Source organism: Ranitomeya variabilis, chromosome 4, assembly GCF_051348905.1.
Source record: "Ranitomeya variabilis isolate aRanVar5 chromosome 4, aRanVar5.hap1, whole genome shotgun sequence".
Lineage (NCBI taxonomy): Eukaryota > Metazoa > Chordata > Amphibia > Anura > Dendrobatidae > Ranitomeya > Ranitomeya variabilis.
This window is the reverse complement of record NC_135235.1, coordinates 82,623,904-82,644,420: the sequence shown is the minus strand read 5'-3', so window position 1 is coordinate 82,644,420 and position 20,517 is coordinate 82,623,904. Positions and strand designations below refer to the sequence as shown.

Below are 20,517 nucleotides of genomic sequence, written 5' to 3'. Positions count from 1 at the left end.
CTGCATTCCAAACGGCGCTCCTTCCCTTCCGAGCTCTGCAATGCGCCAAAACGGTGGTTCCCCCAACATATGGGGTATCAGCGTACTCAGGACAAATTGGACAACAAACTTTGGTGTCCAATTTCTCCTGTTGCCCTTGGGAAAATACAAAACTGGGGGCTAAAACATAATTTTTGTGGAAAAAAAAGATTTTTTATTTTCATGGCTCTGCGTTATTAACTATACGGAAACACTTGGGGGTTCAAAGTTCTCTCAACACATCTAGATAAGTTCCTTGGGGGTCTAGTTTCCAATATGGGGTCACTTGTGGGGGTTTCTACTGTTTAGGTACATCAGGGGCTTTGCAAATGCAACAAGATGCCTGCAGACCAATCCATCTAAGTCTGCATTCCAAATGGCACTCCTTCCCTTCCGAGCTCTGCCATGCGCCCAAACGGTAGTTCCCCCCCACATATGGGGTATCAGCGTACTCAGGACAAATTGCACAACAACTTTTGGGGTCCAATTTCTCCTGTTACCCTTGGGAAAATACAAAACTGGGGGCTAAAAAACAATTTTTGTGGCAAAAAAAGGATATTTTATTTTCATGGCTCTGCGTTATTAACTGTAGTGAAACACTTGGGGGTTCAAAGTTCTCACAACACATCTAGATAAGTACCTTGTGGGGTCTAGTTTCCATTATGGGGTCACTTGTGTGGGGTTTCTACTGTTTAGGTACATCAGGGGCTCTGCAACTGCAACGTGACGCCTGCAGACCAGTCCATCTAAGTCTGCATTCCAAACGGCGCTCCTTCCCTTCCGAACTCTGCCATGCACCCAAACGGTGGTTCCCCCCACACATGAGGTATCAGCGTACTCAGGACAAAAAATAATTTTTGTGGAAAAAAAAGAATTTTTATTTTCATGGCTCTGCGTTATAAAATTCTGTGAAGAACTTGGTTGGTCAAAGTGCTTACCACACATCTAGATAAGTTCCTTAGGGGGTCTACTTTCTAAAATGGTGTCACTTGTGGGAGGTTTCAATGTTTAGGCACATCAGGGGCTTTCCAAACGCGACATGGCGTCCTATCTCAATTCCAGTCAATTATGCACTGAAAAGTCAAATGGCGCTCCTTCCCTTCCGAGCTCTGCCGTGCGCTCAAACAGTGGTTTACCCCCTCATATTGGGTGTCAGCGTGCTGAGGACAAATTGCACAACAACTTTTGGGGTCCAATTTCTTCTGTTACCCTTGGAAAAATAATAAATTGGGGGCAAAAAGATCATTTTTGTGAAAAAATATAATTTTTTATTTTTACGGCTCTGCATTATAAACTTCTGTGAAGCACTTGGTGGGTCAAAGTGATCACCACACATCGAGATAAGTTCCTTAGGGGGTCTACTTTCCAAAATGGTGTCACTTGTGGGGGGTTTCAATGTTTAGGCACATCAAGGGCTCTCCAAACGCGAGATGGCGTCCCATCTCAATTCCAGTCAATTTTGCATTGAAAAAGTCAAATGGCGCTCCTTCCCTTCCAAGCTCTGCCATGCACCCAAACAGTGGTTTACCCCAACATATGGGGTATCGACGTACTCAGGACAAATTATACAACAACCTTTGGGGTCCAATTTCTCCTGTTACCCTTGGTAAAATAAAACAAATTGGAGCTAAAATAAATTTTGTGTGAAAAAAGTTAAATGTTCATTTTCTTTTAAACATTCCAAAAATTCCTATGAAACACCTGAAGGGTTAATAAATTTCTTGAATGTGGTTTTGAGCACCTTGAGGGGTGCAGTTTTTAGAATGGTGTCACAATTGGTTATTTTCTATCACATAGACCCCACAAAATGACTTCAAATGTGATGTGGTCCCTAAAAAAAATGGGGTTGTAAAAATGAGAAATTGGTTGTCAACTTTTAACAATTATAACTCCCTAACAAAGAAAAAAAAAATTTGATTCCAAAATTGTGCTGATGTAAAGTAGACATGTGGGAAATGTTACTTATTAAGTATTTTGTGTGACATATCTCTGTGATTTAAGGGCATAAAAATTCAAATTTGGAAAATTGCTAAATTTTTAAAATTTTCGCCAAATTTCCGTTTTTTTCACAAATAAACTATCATGAAGTACAATATGTCATGAGAAAACAATGTCAGAATCACCGGGATCCGTTGAAGCGTTCCAGAGTTATTAACTCATAAAGGGACAGTGGTCAGAAATGTAAAAATTGGCCCGGTAATTAACGTGCAAACCACCCTTGGGGAAGGGTTAACGTGCAAACCACCCTTGGGGGTAAAGGGGTTAAAGGGTGAAAAAAAATCAAAAATTTGTTTTAAAAAATGGAGCCATTTTCCGATACCTGTAACGTCTCCATTTTTCGTGACCTCGGGTTGGGTGAGGGCTTATTTTTTGAATGCTGAGCTGACGTTTTTATTGATACCATTTTGGTGCAGATACGATCCTTTGATCGCCCATTAATACATTTTAATGCAATGTTGTGGAACCAAAAAAAATCTGGCGTTTTTTTCTTTTTTCTCATTATGCCATTTAGCGATTGGGTTAATTATTTTTTTATATTGGGCGATTCTGGACGCGGCGATACCAAATATGTGTGTTTGATTTTTTTATTGTTTTATTTTGAATGGGGCAAAGGGGGTGATTTTTTTATTTTTTTTATATTTTAAAAAACATTTTTTTTTACTTTTGGCATGCTTTAATAGTCTCCATGGGAGACTAGAAGCTGCTGTAATCCACTCGGCTCTGCTACATACAGGCGACGATCAATTCGCCTGTATGTAGCAGAATTGCTTATTTGCTATGAGCGCCAACCACCGCCCAGCACTCATAGCAATCCTGCAGTGACAACCATAGAGGTCTTCAGGAGACCTCTGGTTGTCATGCCAACCCATCGGTGACAAGGTCACGGATGGGCAGCATTTCTGGCACGCTTGCCGGAAGTGCGCGTTAAATATCACTGTCAGAGTTTGACGGCAGCATTTAACAAGTTAACAGCCACTGGTGGATCACAATTCCCACTGCTAGAGGCACAGATCAGGTGTTCAAAACAGCTGACATGTTCCGGAAAAGATGTGGGCTCAGTGCCGGAGTCCATATCTAAGGGAGGGAGTCTGACATCGGCGTACTGTTATGCTCAATGTCAGAAAGAGGTTAATATCATTAACCATGGACGGCCACCAAAAAAGTCTAGCAACAGCTTTCTCTGTAGCAGTAATCCCAGGTTGACCACTTAAAACAAAATCATGACACTCCTGTAGCACCCTCAATCTTAGGTACACAGGCACAAATAATTTGGTCTCTGGGGAATCGTAAGGAGCCAGCGACTCGACTTTACAAATCTCCTCTTCCAATTCCGAGATTACCATAAACACCACAATACCCTGAGGAATAATGAGGATGGAAGTAACTGCATCCCAGACACACTGAGTGGTGGAACCGTGATATATATACACTGCTCAAAAAAAAAAGGGAACACTAAAATCCCACATCCTAGATATCACTGAATGAAATATTCCAGTTGTAAATCTTTATTCATTACATAGTGGAAAGTGTTGAGAACAATAAAACCTTAAAATGATCAACGTAAATCACAACTAATATCCCACGGAGGTCTGGAGTTGGAATGATGCTCAAAATCAAAGTGGAAAATAAAGTTACAGGCTGATCCAACTTCAGTGGAAATGCATCAAGACAAGGATATGATGCTCAGCAGTCTGTGTGGCCTCCACATGCCTGTATGACGTCCCTACAATGCCTGGGCATGGTCTCCTGTGGGATCTCCTCCCAAACCTGGACTAAAGCATCCGCCAACTCCTGGACAGTCTGTGGTATAACGTGATGTTGGTGGATAGTGCGAGACATGATGTCCCAGATGTGTTCAATCGGATTCAGGTCTGGGGAACGGGTGGCCCAGTCCATATATTCAATGGCTTCATCTTGCAGGAACTACTGACACACTCCAGCCACATGAGGTCTGGTATTGTCCTGCATTAGGAGGAACCCAGAGCCAACCGCACCAACATATGGTCTCACAAGGGGTCTGAGGATCTCATCTCGGTACCTAATCTCAGGCTACCTCTAGCAAGCACATGGAGGGCTGTGCAGCCCTCCAAAGAAATGCCACCCCACACCATTACTGACCGACTGCCAAACCGGTCATGCTGAAGGATGTTGCATGCAGATCGCTCTCCATGGTGTCTCCAGACTCTGTCACGTCTGTCACATGTGCTCAGTGTGAACCTGCTTTCATCTGTGAAGAGCACAGGGCGCCAGTAATGAATTTGCCAATCCTCGTGTTCTGTGGCAAATGCCAAGCATTCTGCACGTTGTTGGGCTGTGAGCACAACCCCCATCTGTGGATGTCGGGCACTCAGACCATCCTCATGGAGTCGGTTTCTAATCATTTGTGCAGACACATGCACATTTGTGGCCTGCTGGAAGTCATTTTGTAGGGCTTTAGCAGTGCTCCTCCTATTCCTCCTTGCACAAAGGCTGAAGTAGGGTCCTACTGCTGGGTTGTTGCCATCTTACGGCCCCCTCCACGTCTCCTGGTGTACTGGCCTGTCTCCTGGTAGCACCTCCAGCCTCTGGACACAACGCTGACAGACACAGCAAACCTTCTTGCCACAGCTCACATTGATGTGCCATCCTGGATGAGCTGCACTACCTGAGCCACTTGTGTGGGTTGTAGAATCCGTTTCATGGTAACGCGAATGTGAAAGCACAACCAACATTCAAAAGTGACCAAAATATCAGCCAGAAAGCATTGGTACTGAGATGTGGTCTGTGGTCCCCACCTGCAGAACCACTCCTTTATTGAGTGTGTCTTGATAATTGCCAATAATTTCCATCTGCTGTCTATTCCATTTGCACAACAGCATGTGAAATTGATTGTCAAACAGTGTTGCTTCCTAAGTGGACAGTTTGATTTTACAGAAGTTTGATTTACTTGGAGTTATATTCTGTTGTTTGTGTTCCCTTTATTATTTTTTTTAGCAGTATATATATATATATATATATATATATATATATGTATATATATATATATATATATATATATATATTACAATTAGGAATAGCCTTGACTATATTATCATATATATGTATATAGACTGTTGGCAAATTTACCTTTCGTACGTTGAACACCAGGTTCACAGAAAGCCATTCAGTCTTTAGGAGTGTCACTCCTTTCTAACATTTTCATGGATGCGATGTGCACCGAAAAAATATATAATTTTTTCATACTGCTTCAAGGCATCCTATATTTGAATAGGCTTTTGAATGTTCCTTTATGATAATTGTGGCTTATTAGGAACTGGCATATTTCTCTGGTAGGCAGTCTTTTTGTAATTGTGTCTCCATTTTTTATCTTATCTATTTTTAGAGTTAATAGTGAATAAAGATTTTTGTATTTTACTTTGGCCTATGCTTCCTTGCTTTGTTTTTGGATTGGTATATTGTTATATATGAAGTTATTAAGAGTATGAATGTTTAAATTGAAGAAAGATGAAAGGAGCTTTTAGTTAGCGATATTGCAGAAATATTTCAAGGTGGTTAGTGCATCTGTTAATACAAACCATTCTGTTAAACAGAGAGCCATGTGGGAGACGTTGTGACTCACAGAATTCATAGATGGATGCCAGGAATTGAAGTGTTCCTGCTCATATTAATAGCCTCAGCATTGAAAGCCAGCAGCTTAATGCTCTGTATGAAAAAGATTGATGTAACTATTAGCAATTATTTATTCTAAGAAAACTATTGTATGCAAATTTTCAAATAGCAGTCTGGAGCATGGTGAGCAGAGAGAATATTCATTATTATCCAACCATCACTTCTCTTTTAAGAAAATATAATGAGTGTCAATGAACAATAGTAGGGGGAAGATCTTGATGGGACAAATGCGCACAGATAGGGCACTACCATAAGGAATAAGTTGGGGATGAGGGCGATGGCAGCGCTCACCTTTTAAAGGTTGCCTACGGACATAACACCTATAGAAGCCTGATGTGCCGTAGCTGCAGCCCCGTGGCTGGAAGAGAGTATTGTCCAGATAATAGTTTGGCAAAGCGGAGATTATCACGATGTGCAGGCTGCGCTCATGGAAAGGATGAGTTGTGGAGAGTATAAACAAAGGGGTTTTTTTAATCACACCAACACTTTTTGGCGCCATGCCGACACCTTTCTCAAGGTAAAAAACAAACCTTGTGAATAAAGAACCTTGCTTATACTCCCCGAAATTATTCTTTCCGTGAGCGCAGTCTGCACATTGTGATAATCTCATTTGCCAAAAATGTACAATAGTAGTAGCAGCGAGGAAGGGGTAGACATTGGGAATGCAGAGGATGGAGTCACACAAGGCCCTGATTTGGGTACAAAAGGCCCTTTTAACATCAGTATTATAAAAGGTATATGGAAGGTGAGGGTCCTTCTTGAGATTTCATTGTATTGAAATACCAAATATTGGGAATGTTTTTTTCTGTTACTCCTCTCTCATCTATTTAGAACTAGCAAAATGATGCTACTGTGCACTGTGAAGAAGGTACCTGCTTCATGGGCTCATCTTCTACATTGTGAAGAAGTGATGATTTTGCATTTGTGTATAGTCTCATGTAAATTGTTGGCTACCTCATACTAACTGTAGTTGATGAGGTTTGACCCTTAAGCAGCTCATTATTATATATTAATCAGAGGAAGGTAAATGAACCATATAAGCAATATGTGCAGACAGGGGAGTATAAACAGGGCACTATTGCCACCTTGAAGAAGATGTCCCATCAAAATATGTATTCGATAGTCTGCCCTAATTACCGCTCTGGTCCTCTTCTGGCCCATGTGACCTGCAAATAGACTAACTGGTTCACAGAGGGGTTTATGTGTGATCCAAAAGTCGTCTTTTTAGTCCACGTTCACAAGTTCAGTATTTTACATCAGTATTTGTAAGCCAAAACCAGAAGTGGGTGATAAATACAGAAGTGGTGACGTGTCTCTATTATACTTTCCTTCTGATTGTTCCACTCCTGATTGTGGCTTGCAAATAATGACGTAAAATACTGACCAAATACTGAACGTGTGAATGTAGCATTAATGTAAGCCTATGAAGCATGGTTCTGAGGCTTTATAGGCTTACATTGAATGAAGTAGCTATGCCCCACACAACGGTCCCTGTGTGAGTCGGCAAAGAAGCAGAGCGGTCACTAAGGACCGGAATTGCTCTGGAAGCCGTATAAGATGGCAAAGCAGAGATTAAGTAAGTATTTGACACACTTATATATCAATATATATAGTGTGGAAAATAAGTACTTGATACATTTCCAATTTTGCTAGTTTTCCCAGCTATAAAGAATGCAGAGGTTTGTAATTTTTATCGTAGGTACACTTCAACTGTAAGAGACAAAATCTAAAACTAAAAAACAGAAAATCACATTGTATGATTTTTAAATAATATAGTTTAATTTTATTGCATAAAATAAGTATTGGATCACCTACCAAACAGCATCAATTCTGGCTCTCACAGACCTGTTAGGTTTTTTTAAGAAGCCCTTTTACTCTGCACTAATTATCTGTATTAATTGCACCTGTTTGAACTCATTACCTGTATAAAAAAACACCTGTCCACACACTCAATAAATCATACTCCAACCTCTCCGCCATGGCCAAGACCAAATAGCTGTAGCTCAGATGGGGATACAGAACAATAGACAAACAACTTGGTGAGAAGGCAACAGCTGTTGTTAGAAAATGGAAGAAACACAATATGACTTTCAATCTTCCTTCATCTTGAGCTTCATGAAAGATCTTGCCTCGTCAGGTAAGGATGATTCTGATAAAGGTCAGGAATCAGCCCAGAACTCCACAGGACGACCTGGTTAATGACCTCAAGAGGGCAGGGACTACAGTCTCAAACATTAGTGTTAGTAACTCAATATGCCGTCATGGATTAAAATCATGCAGGGCCTTCAAGGTCCCCCTGCTCACCCCACCACATGTCAGGCAAATTTGAAGTTTGCCAATGACTAGCTTAATGATCAAGAGGAGGCATGGGAAAAGTTCATGTGGTCAGATGAGACCAAAATGGAACTTTTTGGTATTAGCGCCACTCTCTGTGTTCTGAGGTAGAAGGATAAGTACAACCCTAAGAACACCATCCCAACCATGCGGCATTATTTGGGGGTGCTTTTCTGCAAAGGAGAGAGGATGATTGCACCATATTGAAGTGAGGATCGATGGGGTCTTGTATCTCGAGATTTTGGCCAACAACCTCCTTCCCTCAGTAAGAACATTGAAGATGGGTCGTGGCTGAGTCTTCCAGAATGACATTCAAGCAAATAAGGTAGCACACTGTAGCGCTGAAACATGCAAGCATGAAACATGAAAATTTAACTGCATTACTGCACTAGAAATATGAAAAATGAGAGCGTTTAGCACATAAAAAAGTTCTCAGTGAGGAAGGAAATCGTAGGACCTGGTATAAGAGAGATGCCATAAAGTGGCTACCAGGTACACATAAAATTGGCCTTTTTTATGCGCTAAACGCTCTCATTTTTCATATTTCTAGTGCAGTAATGCAGTTAAATTTTCATGTTTCATGCTTGCATGTTTCAGCGCTACAGTGTGCTACCTTATTTGCTTGAATGAATAGGAGTTGGCGACTCTAGGTTTAGCACCTGTTCACACTTAGTCTATGTATGGATGTGACGGTCAGTTTTTTCAAATGTATTATTTAGCTTTCTGACCGAGCACTCCGACTCCTAGTCACTGGTGTTTTAATTACAGCAGGTCCATTACCCCTCCACAGAGAGAGAGAATGGTAGTCTCACAAGAGGTTTTCATAGGCACCCATTCAGATGGAGACGTTTGTTCTCAGTGAGGAAGGAAATCGTAGGACCTGGTATAAGAGAGATGCCGTAAAGTGGCTACCAGGTACACATAAAATTGGCCTTTTTTATGCGCTAAACGCTCTCATTTTTCATATTTCTAGTGCAGTAATGCAGTTAAATTTTCATGTTTCATGCTTGCATGTTTCAGCGCTACAGTGTGCTACCTTATTTGCTTGAATCTATAGGAGTTGGTGACTCTAGGTTTAGCACCTGTTCACACTTAGTCTATGTATGGATGTGATGGTCAGTTTTTCCAGAATGACAGTGACCGAGACACATAGCCAGGGCAACTAACAAGTGGTTAAGTAAAAAAGAAACATTTCAAGGTCCTGGAGTGGCCTAGCCAGTTTCTAGACCTGAACCCAATAAGAAATCTTTGGAGGGAGCCAAAACTCAATGTTGCTCAGGACAGCCTCAAAACCTGAAAGATCTGAGGAAGATCTGAATGGAGGAGTGGGCCAAAGTCCATGCTGCAGTGTGTGCAAACTTGGTCAAGAACTACAGGAAACGTCTGACCGCTGTAATTGCAAACAAAGGTTTCTGTACAAAATATTACGTTTTGCTTTTCTATTGTATCAAATAAACAATGTGATTTTCTGGATTTTATTTTTAGATTCTGTCTCTCACAGTTGAAAAGTACCTAAGATAAAACTTACATACCTCTCCATTCCTTGTAGGTGGGAAAACTTGCAAAATTGGCAGTGTATCAATTACTTATTTTCCGCACTGTGTATCATGCTGTTGTCAGATGACATAGCAAAACCCTGCTAACAGAGTCCCTTTAATTATATGTGATCTTTTTAATGCATTTTTCTGATGCATATATTCGGAAGCAAAAATCATAGCGTATTAGGCTGTGTGCACACAGTGCGTTTTAGATGCATTTTCGCTTTGTTTTTTCCACACGGAATTGGGCCAAAAACGCTATGGAATCCTTATGCAAGCTAATTCAATGACAATTGTTGTCCACATGATTAGTAATTTTCCTTGAGTATTTGCAATGCGTTTTTTCTGCAGCGTTCTTTGGCTGGAGACACACTAGCAAATTAAAAATCGGTCCGATTTTGATGCAGGAGAGTCGGACGAGTGCAATGCAATTGTCATGCGAGTGTCATGCATTTTTTGTGCGAGTACAATCTGATTTTTCACACCTAGCATCCGATTTACATCCGAATGCAGTTCAATTGCTATCAGACTGCAATGCAATTTCAACATGAGCTTTTACATAGAGAAATTCTCTAAGTCATTTACACATCATTTTAAAACAAAATATTCATCAAAACATATATATATAGGCGGAGCAAGGCCCCAGGGCTACGAGTACAGTCTATCAGGGATCGTGGATGTTGGGGTGCAGGACTGAGGGTGCGGGAAAGGATTGGAGGACACAAAGACTGTAGTTTAGACTGTGTAGTATGGCAGGTGCAGTCCGGGGCACTAGTGACAGGTGGTCATAGAGATACGGGCAGCCTGAAAGCATTTTAGGGTCCACCTAGCCAGGTGGATTTGGAGGCCTTCCCTCTGTACTGCTCCCTAGGTCCTGCTGTACCTCAGAGTGTCAGCTGGGGCCAGGAGACCTGCAATCTCCTGCCCTCCGGTTTTAGTTGCTAGGCCTGCAGTCCCCACACAACCATGGACTCCAATCTGGTCTTTAGCGCTCAGTCCTGGGTGAGCTCAGTCGTAGCCCCAATCCCCAAGGTTCTCCTCACTTGCCTCTTCCTCCTTCACTGTCTGCTCCCCAGACTAATACTGACTCTCCTTCACTAACCCCGCCTCCAGGCCAGAATTTATAGGGAAGCTCCCCTAAAACAGGTGTTAGAGCTCTCCCTTCTGGTCTGGAGTCTGGAAAGGTGAAGTATGCTGAATGCTGAAGTTTCCTGGTAAGGAGACCCCTCTTTGCTCCCAGGTATGACATCACCCTCGGAGATTCCACTGTGGCAACCGGACTCCTAGGGTGCCACACTAGAATAGATAGAATAGATATATACACATAGAATAGGGGGGCAGCACAGTGGCTCAGTGGTTAGCACTGCAGCCTTGCAGCGCTGGAGTCCTGTGTTCAAATCCCACCAAGGATAACATCCGCAAGGAGTTTGTATGTTCTACCCATGTTTGCATGTGTGATAGGGAATATCTGATAGGAAATTTAGATTGTGAGCCCCATCGGGGACAGTGATCATGATGTGTGTGCAAACTGTAAAGCGCTGCGGAATATGTTAGCGCTATATAAAAATAAATAAAATAACGATTATTATTATTATTATTAATAGGTGTATATATATATATGTCATCTTACAATACAAAGGTGACATTAACTCCCTATTACCCCATTTGCCACCGCTACAAGGGGGCCATGGTCCCTTCCTAGGCTATGAATATCAGCCCGCAGCTGTCTGCATAGCCTTTTCTGGCTATTAATTATAGGGGGACCCCACATCCTTTTTTTGGGGGGTCGCCCTATTTTAACAGCCAGTAAAGGCTAAATATACAGCTGCGGGATCATATTCATAGCCTGGGAAGCTCCATGGGTATTATCCCCTTTCTAAGCTATAAACATCGGCCCCCAGTCACTGGCTTTCCCTCCCTAGCGCAGAAAATTGTGCGGGAGCCCATGTAATTTTTTTCCCGAAAAGATTATTTTATTAAATACATACATGTCCCCTAATTTGCACTATACTATTTATATTGGTCACTGACATCTATATATCTAACTATTCTGCATGGATTTACTGTATGTAAACCATGTCTTCTATCCTGTCGGCTTCTGCATAGATTTTACAGAAGCCGACAAATGAATTACCGGCTTTTCTTTTATCTGTCTATGAAATATAAAGATATATATATATATATATATATATATATATATATATATATATATATATACACACACACCTATTCTATGTGTATATATGTAATCTATCTTTTCTATTGGAACCTGTCAGTGTGTTTTTACACTGGCCGCATATGAAATGCCGGCTTTTCAAATGACACCGCTGTGTTAAAAATCGCACAGCACTCGCATGGTGCGAGTGCTGTGCGATTTTTTTCTCGCACCCATCGACTTCTATTGCGGGAAGCGATCCGTTTTCTGATTACATTCGCAGGATGCTGTGATTTTTTTCCAGCCCGATCGTGATCCTATCCGAGTAGGAAAAAAAAAGCAGATGAGCACACAATCATAGATTAACATTGGTCCGAATTCAATCCGATTTTTTATCGGATTGAATTCGTCCGATTTCATTGCAAGTTGCTATGAGCCTATTATATATGTTTCTGCAGCGTTTTTCACCTATTGTCTTCAATTGAGTCAGTCAAATCCACTGGAAAATGCAGGTATAAAAATGCGGATTTGCGGATTTGCTTCAGATTTGCTGAGTTTTTGTTTGCTTTTTACCAGCTTCCTATCGTGTTTCCCACACTGTCATCTGTGTGACAGCGTGGGAAACACATCAGGAAGATGGCCGCCGAGAAACAGGTGTTGCACTCGGCTCTGCTCGCAATGGATACTGGGACGTGGCATCGCCACATTTCTGTCACCAGCATCCTGAGGTAGGGACCCTGATCCATGCTCTGCCTCACCGCCGACATCGGACCTGCAGCTGATCTGTGGTGCAATTCTGAAATCTCCAATATGTGAATTTCTTTAGCAGTAAAATGCGTTTTATTTGCAGACATTCTCCATAGACTTGAATGGGGAAATGCAATAAAAACGCATTTAATCAGCACATGACTTTATTACTAATGTTATAGGAAAGTTACAGTAAATAAGTTTAAAAAAAACTGTTTTATTGAAAACATAACATATCGAAAAAATACAAATTAAAAAGTGATAAAAACGCATGTAAAAAATGGCATTTAAAAACCCAATTATGCAATGAAAAAATACAAGTAAGCTAATTTAACTAATTGGTGCAGAAATGCTGCAGAATATCTGTGTGGCACCCCAGGAGTCTGGTTGCCACAGTGGCAATGCCTTCCTGGGGGGGGTGATGCCATGCCTGGAAGCAAGAGGGATCCCCTTAGCAGGTAACACAGCATACAACACCTTTCCTGACTCCAGGCCAGAAGGGGGTGCTCTAACCCAGTTTTCAGGGGAATTTCCCTATAAATTCTAGCCTGGAGGCAGGGTTAGTCAGCTTTCAGTAAGGGAGCAGAGAAGGTGGAAGAGGCAAGTGAGGAGAATCTGGGGGATAGGAGCTGCGACTGAGCTCACCCCAGGACTAAGTGCTGAAGACTGGACACCGGAGTCCACGTTCATGTGGGAACTTCAGGCCCCCCGCAACCCCCCGGAGGACAGGAGATTGCAGGTCTCCTGGCCCCAACTGACACCCAAAGGCACAGCAGCATACGAGAGCCCGGAGTCATCATGAGGGAGTGACACCAGGAACAGGCTCAAGCTGCCTGCCATGCGGGTAGTGTTTCAGTTAGTGCACAGACTGAGAGAGGGACTTGAAGAGAACTAAAAGCACCAAGCACTCAGAGAACAGCACGGTAACATAGTAACATAGTTATTAAGGTTGAAGGAAGACTTTAAGTCCATCTAGTTCAACCCATAGCCTAACCTAACATGCCCTAACATGTTGATCCAGAGGAAGGCAAAAAAAAACCCATGTGGCAAGGAATAAGCTCCACATTGGGGAAAAAAATTCCTTCCAGACTCCACATACGGCAATCAGACTAGTTCTCTGGATCAATGCCCTATCAAGGAATCTAGTATATAAAACCTGTAACACTATACTTTTCAAAATGGCATCCAGTCCCCTCTTAAATTTAAGTAATGAATCACTCACTACAACATCATACGGCAGAGAGTTCCATAGTTTCACTGCTCTTACAGTTAAGAATCCGTGTCTGTTGTTATGCTTAAACCTTCTTTCCTCCAGACGTAGAGGATGCCCCCTTGTCCCTGTCTCAGGTCTATGATTAAAAAGATCACCAGAAAGGTCTTTGTACTGTCCCCTCATATATTTATACATTAAAATAAGGTCACCCGTTAGCCTTTGTTTTTCCAAACTAAACAGCCCCAAGTGTAATAACCTATCGTGGTATTGCAGACCCCCCAGTCCTCTAATAACCTTGGTCGCTCTTCTCTGCACCCGCTCTAGTTCAGCTGTGTATTTCTTATACACCAGAGACCAGAACTGTACACAGTAGGGTTGAGCAACTTTTATTTTTACTTTCTCAAAAGTTGGGTCAAGTGAAATCGGCCGATCCTATAAAAAAGTCGGGGTCGGGGTCGGCCGAAACACGAAACCCAATGCAGTGCAATGGGATACTATGGTTCCCAGGGTCTAAAGGAGAGGAAACTCTCCTTCCGGCCCTGGGATCCATATTAATGTGTAAAATAAAGAATCAAAATAAAAAATATTGATATACTCACCCTCGGACGCGCCCTGGTACTAACCGGCAGCCTTCCTTCCTAAGAATGAGAGCGTGAATGACCTGCGGTGACGTCGCGACTTGTGATTGGTCGCGTGAGCGGTCACATGGGTGGTCACGCGACCAATCACAAGCCGTGACGTCATCTAAGGTCCTTCACGCGCTCATTCTTAGGAAGGAAGGCTGCCGGAAAGAAGCAGGGCGCGTCCGAGGGTGAGTATATTCCTATTAGGTATATACTCACCCTCGGACGCGCCCTGCTTCTTTCCGGCAGCCTTCCTTCCTAAGAATGAGCGCGTGAAGGACCTTAGATGACGTTGCGGCTTGTGATTGGTCGCGTGACCGCCCATGTGACCGCTCACGCGACCAATCACAAGCCGCGACGTCACTGCAGGTCATTCACGCGCTCATTCTTAGGAAGGAAGGCTGCCGGTTAGTACCAGTGCGCGTCCGAGGGGGGGAGTATATCAATATTTTTTATTTTGATTCTTTATTTTATACTTAAACATGGATTCCGATTCCCGATATCGCAAACATATCGGAACTCGGTATCAGAATTCCGATACCAGATTCAGAAGATCGCCGACCTCATGGCCGACCCCACACAGGGGTCGGGTCGGGTTTCATGAAACCCGACTTTGCCAAAAGTCGGCGACTTCTGAAAATGGCCGACCCGTTTCGCTCAACCCTAGTACACAGTATTCTAAGTGTGGTTGAACTAGTGACTTGTACAGAGGTAAAATTATGTTGTCCTCATGAGCATCTATGCCTCTTTTAATGCATCCCATTATTTTATTTGCCTTTCTAGCAACTGCCTGACACTGGCCACTAAATGTGAGTTTGTCATCCATCCATACACCCAGGTCTTTTTCACTGATGGTTTTGCCCAGAGTTTTAGAATTAATCACATAGTTATACATCTTATTACTTCTACCCAAGTGCATGACCTTACATTTATCCCAATTAAAGCTCATTTGCAATTTATCAGCCCAAGCTTCTAGTTTACATAAATCATCCTGTAATATAAAATTGTCCTCCTCTGTATTGATTACCCTGCAGAGTTTAGTGTCATCTGCAAATATTAAAATTCTGCTTTGTATGCCCCCTACAAGATCATTAATAAATATGTTAAAAAGAAGAGGGCCCAACACTGACCCCTGTGGTACCCTACTGCTAACCGCGACCCAGTCCGAGTGTGCTCCATTAATAACCACCCTTTGTTTCCTATCCCTGAGCCAGCTCTAAACCCACTTACACATATTTTCCCCTATCCCCATTATTCAGTAGGAAGGCCTCCAACCCCACCTGGCTAGGAGGATTCTGAATTGCTTCCAGGCTGCCCGGATCTCCATCACCAGCTGTGACTTGTGCCCTGGACTGCACCTGCAACCTGGGATTAAAGGTAAAGGAAACTGCAACCCTTGAGTCCTCTAGTTATTCCTGCACCCTCAGTTCTGCACCCCAACGTCCACAAGTCCCAAACTGCACCGGTAGCCCTGGGGCCCTGCTCCACCTGTGGGGAGCAGAACCATCCCAGCTGCATCACCATCATCCACAGCAGTCCCTTTAAGCAGCATCTGACATCCTTGGCCGAGTGCCACAGGTGGCGTCATGAATAATCCCCTTTTCCTATATAAACATTATTCCTTTCCATCATCCATCCCTTTTAATTGTGTGCCCAGGGCCACGGTCCGGGTCACTGCTGCCATGACCACCTCTTTAAGAGCCATGCGACCTGGTTCCGAGTACCCCATGGCCCTAGAGGGGGTTGCATCTGCAACATCAAAAATATAGTGGGAAGTTAAGGAATCCATACACATTAGACTAATGTCAGCTGAACCAGTCAATATCGACAGGTTTGGCTGACTTTCTAATGTGTATGGGTAGGAAGAGATGTCAATCATGCATTTCAGGCTACCGCTAACATTGTTCTCCCTGACATAAGTCGCCAGTCCATGTGCCAGCCAAAGGTTTTCTCACAGTAGATACAAGAGCGCTCCTGTGAATGGGAGTGTTCACTAAGCTGATTGTCAGCCGAATGATTTGCCAAAGCATCATTCGACTGACAGCCATCTAATGTTTGTGGTTTGTTTTAACCTTAAAGGTTTTATTCCTAGCATATTTATACATGGACGAGAGCACAAATCAGAATCGCTGTGATATCAAGATAAGATGAAAGGAAAGAAGGTGGGGGTCATGTAATAAAACATAACTATACAACTTAATATGTCATTCAGATATGTCGAAATCTGGATGCTTTTAGTGCATGTTATGCAGTACATGTGTAGGAGTCCAAAGTAACTTAGAGACAGCTGAAAAGAATATTTATTACTTCGGGGAAAAAGTCTTTGCAAGTAAATGTCTTTCTATTGTATAATCAGAATAAATTCATAAATTGTACATCGTCTCATATTTATATGAATATAAAAGAAGTATAACTTATTTTCCTGTTCTTGACAGCAATGTTGGACTTCAAACAACTTCAAAATAAATTAGGGAAAAATCATGTAAAAAATATGCAAAATTGTCTTGTCTATGGCATTTCCTTATTTCACCTTGAACTAGTCTGTCGTAAAAGTTTTATGACTTACGGTAAGCCAGCAACCCTCTATATAAGTATGTTTCAGAAAAAACAAGAAATAATTATGATGATTGACACGTGACCCAGAATAAAATGCAATACATATTAAAAAAATGATCTGCAAATGAGTTGTAGTTATAATTGTACAGCATGGAGCCTTCAGATTCTTAAAGCTACTGCTATGATCCTTTGTTAGGTGAAGAGAATGGGGCATCAGACTGCGCTGCTCGCCTGTCAGGATAATGTACCAGAGAAGTCCAAGTAGATGTAATAGAAAATAGACTTTATTTCTACGCGTTTCGTGGTGATCACACCACTTCCTCAGGACAGTCTATCTGATACGTGATCACCACGAAACGCGTAGAAATAAAGTCTATTTTCTATTACATCTACTTGGACTTCTCTGGTACATTATCCTGACAGGCGAGCAGCGCAGTCTGATGCCCCATTCTCTTCACCTAACAAAGGATCATCACACCGGGGCTTGCATCAGTCGCCAATGCTAAGTGCAGTGGTTGTGTCTTACACAACCATAATAGGTGAGTGAATTCATACTATCTCTCACGAATATTCCCCTTTTTTCTCGGATAAGACCCTATTTGCGCTCTATATTCCTTCTAGCTACAAAGCTACTGCTATGAAATATTTGTGGGAGTAGAAAAGCAAGTTACTTATTCTGACACCAGTTCAGTAATGACAGTAATTTTACAGATGTATCTAAAATGTAGATAATTATTATCGAGGGTTCTAAAAAATGTCAAAAAGTAAATATTCATAATTAACATTTTCCAAAGAGAAAGTCGTCCACTCATTTTGAAGGTCAGTTTTCTTTGAATAATCAGATTTTGCTTCTATAAAATATGTTTACTACCAAACCAGCCTTTCAAAATGTTATCTCTTGATTCAATGGGTAAATGCTCTGTGTATAGATTCACTGTTTAAGGCAAGGGTCGCTAAAGTGAAATCAGAGTTTGATCAGATAGTGATCATATTGTGACCAGATTTTCTGGGATGAGTAGAAGATGAAAACAAAAATGTCTCCATCTTCTCCATTCTATCAGTCCGTTGAAATTGCCCCACATCCAGATGTCTTATGAGTGCAGTCTGATGTTTTCCACGGACTCATTGACTTGCGTAGCTGAGGGTGATCTGATATCGGATCAGACACAAACATGCTGTGATTTTTTTTCTCAGACCTACTAAGTGCACATGTGCACAGTCCCGTAGAATAACATCAGTGCGATCTGATGTTTTGCACAGCTATCTGTGCAAGAGGTTTTCATAGAATCATAGATTGATAGAGTTGGAATGGACCTCCAGGGTCAACGTGTCCAAAATTCTGCTCTATGCAGGATTCACTAAACCATTTCAGACAGATCTCTGTCCAGCCTTTATTTGAAGACCTCCATTGAATGAGAACTCACCACCTCTTGTGGCAGCCTGTTCCACCCACTGATCACCCTTACTGTCAAAAAGTTTGTTCTAATATCTAATCTGTGTCTTCTCCCTTTCAGTTTCATTCTATTGATTCTTGTGTTTCCCATGTGCAAAAGAGAATAAGGATGATCTCTTTACACTGTGACATCCCTTCAGATATTTGTAGACAGTCTCCTCTTAGCCTTCATATTTGAAAGTTAAACATTCCCAGATCCAATAACTGTTCATTGTAAGACATAGTTTGCAGTCCACTTACTATCTTGGTACCTCTTCACTGAACTTGCTCCAGTTTTTCAATGTCTTTTTTTAAATGTAGTGCCCAGAACTGGACACAGTATTTCAGATGAGGACTAGTAGAGGGGGAAAATTACTTCATGTGATATAGACTGCTTCTCTTAATACATCCTAGATCTGTGTTTGCCTTTTTTGCTGCATCACACTGTTGACTCATGTGCGATCTATTAGTTTTTCACACTTGCTGTTGCTTAGTTCTATTCCTCCAGTTCTGTAGATGTAATTGTCATTTTTCTTGCCCTGATGTAGAATCTTGCATTTCTCCCTGTTAAATACCATTCTATTGGTCGCTGCCTATTGTTCCAACTTATCTAGATCCTTCTGAATCCTTTCTCTGTCTTGTCTAGTGTTAGTTATCCCTCCTAGCTTTGCATCGTCTGCAAATTTGCTTAGTTTACCTTCAGTTCCCTTATCTAGATGTTTTATAAAAATGTTAAACAACATTGGTGCCAGAACAGATCCTTGTAATACTCCACTTGAAAAACTTGTCCAATTGGATGTGCAACCATTTATTACTACACTTTGAGTACAATCACTGAGTCAGTTATGAATCCACCTAACCATAGCCTTGTCATTCCCATACTCGGTCATTTTTTTTAAATACGGACAGTATGAGATACTTCATCAAATGCTGTTCTGAAGTCAAGATGTAGTGTATCTATCACATTCCCCTGATCCACCCAGTCAGTGATTCCATCATAGAAGGAAATTAGATTAGTCTGGCTTGGCTTGTTTGGTACAAACTCATCCTGGCTCTGGTTAATTACTGCAATCTTATCCAAGTACTTACATTCATGCTGTTTAATAACTTGTTGAAAGATCTTTCTTGGTATAGAAGTAAAGTTCACTGGCCGGTAATTTCCTGGCTTCATCTTCTTTCTTTCTTTCTTTCTTTCTTTCTTTCTTTCTTTCTTTCTTTCTTTCTTTCTTTCTTTCTTTCTTTTTTTCTTTCTTTCTTTCTTTCTTTCTTTCTTCTTTTCTCAGTAGATCTTTAAAAATATATATAATTTTATTAAATAAATATACCAATATACTTTAAAAGCAAAGTTTCCTCACAGACAGGGACACAGGATGAGACTAATCAAACAAGGTAATATATGTCATTATTCAATAGATAGAAAGTGAAATACGGACAAGTTTTAGTGATAGATAAAAAGTAATTTCCCACCATTACTTCTATATGAATAGTGTGAAGACCTCAGTATAGGTGCGGTGCAGCATTTGCAAATAGGTAATCGTACCTTGTAAGGTGGAACTGCTGCAAATGAGATGTGTCAAACAGGGCTTGATACCACCCAATGCTTATTTAAACCAGCTTCCATGTGAGAATGGCTGTATAGTCATTTTTTACAATATTCATGCTAGATATTAAAATAAGAATTTTAATTCGACTCATAAAATGTTTGTCTTAAGATCAGGATAATACACCTATTCTGACTTGAATGTTCAAAGTAAGTACACCTGTGTTATCAAGTGTAATAAATCTATTTAGTAATGTATACATTTTGCATTGTAAAATCAGGAGAGAGATCCTCTTTCACATTGATTTTACTTAATAATTGTCATGCGAGCACAGTTTGTAGTCACTTGGCAACTTCAAAATGGCTACAACAAACTGGCGTGGTGCAAGTTGGACAAGGATTTGGGGATCCTAGTTAATGATAACCTTACCTGGAGCAACCAGTGGCAGGCAGCGGCTGCCAAGGCAAACAGGATCATGGGGTGCATTAAAAGAGGTTTGGATACACATGATGAGAACATTATACTGCCTCTGTACAAATCCCTGGTTAGACCGCACACCAAGTACTGTGTACAGTTTTGGGCACTAGTGCTCAGGAAGGATATAATGGAACTAGAGCGAGTACAAAGGGGGGCAACAAAATTAATAAAGGGCATGGGGGAACTACAATACCCAGAGAGATTAGCAAAATTAGGATTATTTAGTCTAGAAAA

General features: G+C 41.5%; 1 long non-coding RNA gene across 1 annotated transcript in view; it reads right to left on the bottom strand.

The window, feature by feature from the left end:
• Nucleotides 1-19,701, bottom strand: part of LOC143768434 (uncharacterized) — a 105,910-nt gene extending 86,209 nt beyond the window's left edge. Inside the window, exon 1 of the long non-coding RNA XR_013213866.1 lies at nt 19,355-19,701. This is a non-coding gene — a long non-coding RNA (uncharacterized LOC143768434). The remainder of the gene's footprint in view (nt 1-19,354) is intronic.
• Between the last annotated feature and the right edge of the window lie 816 nt (nt 19,702-20,517).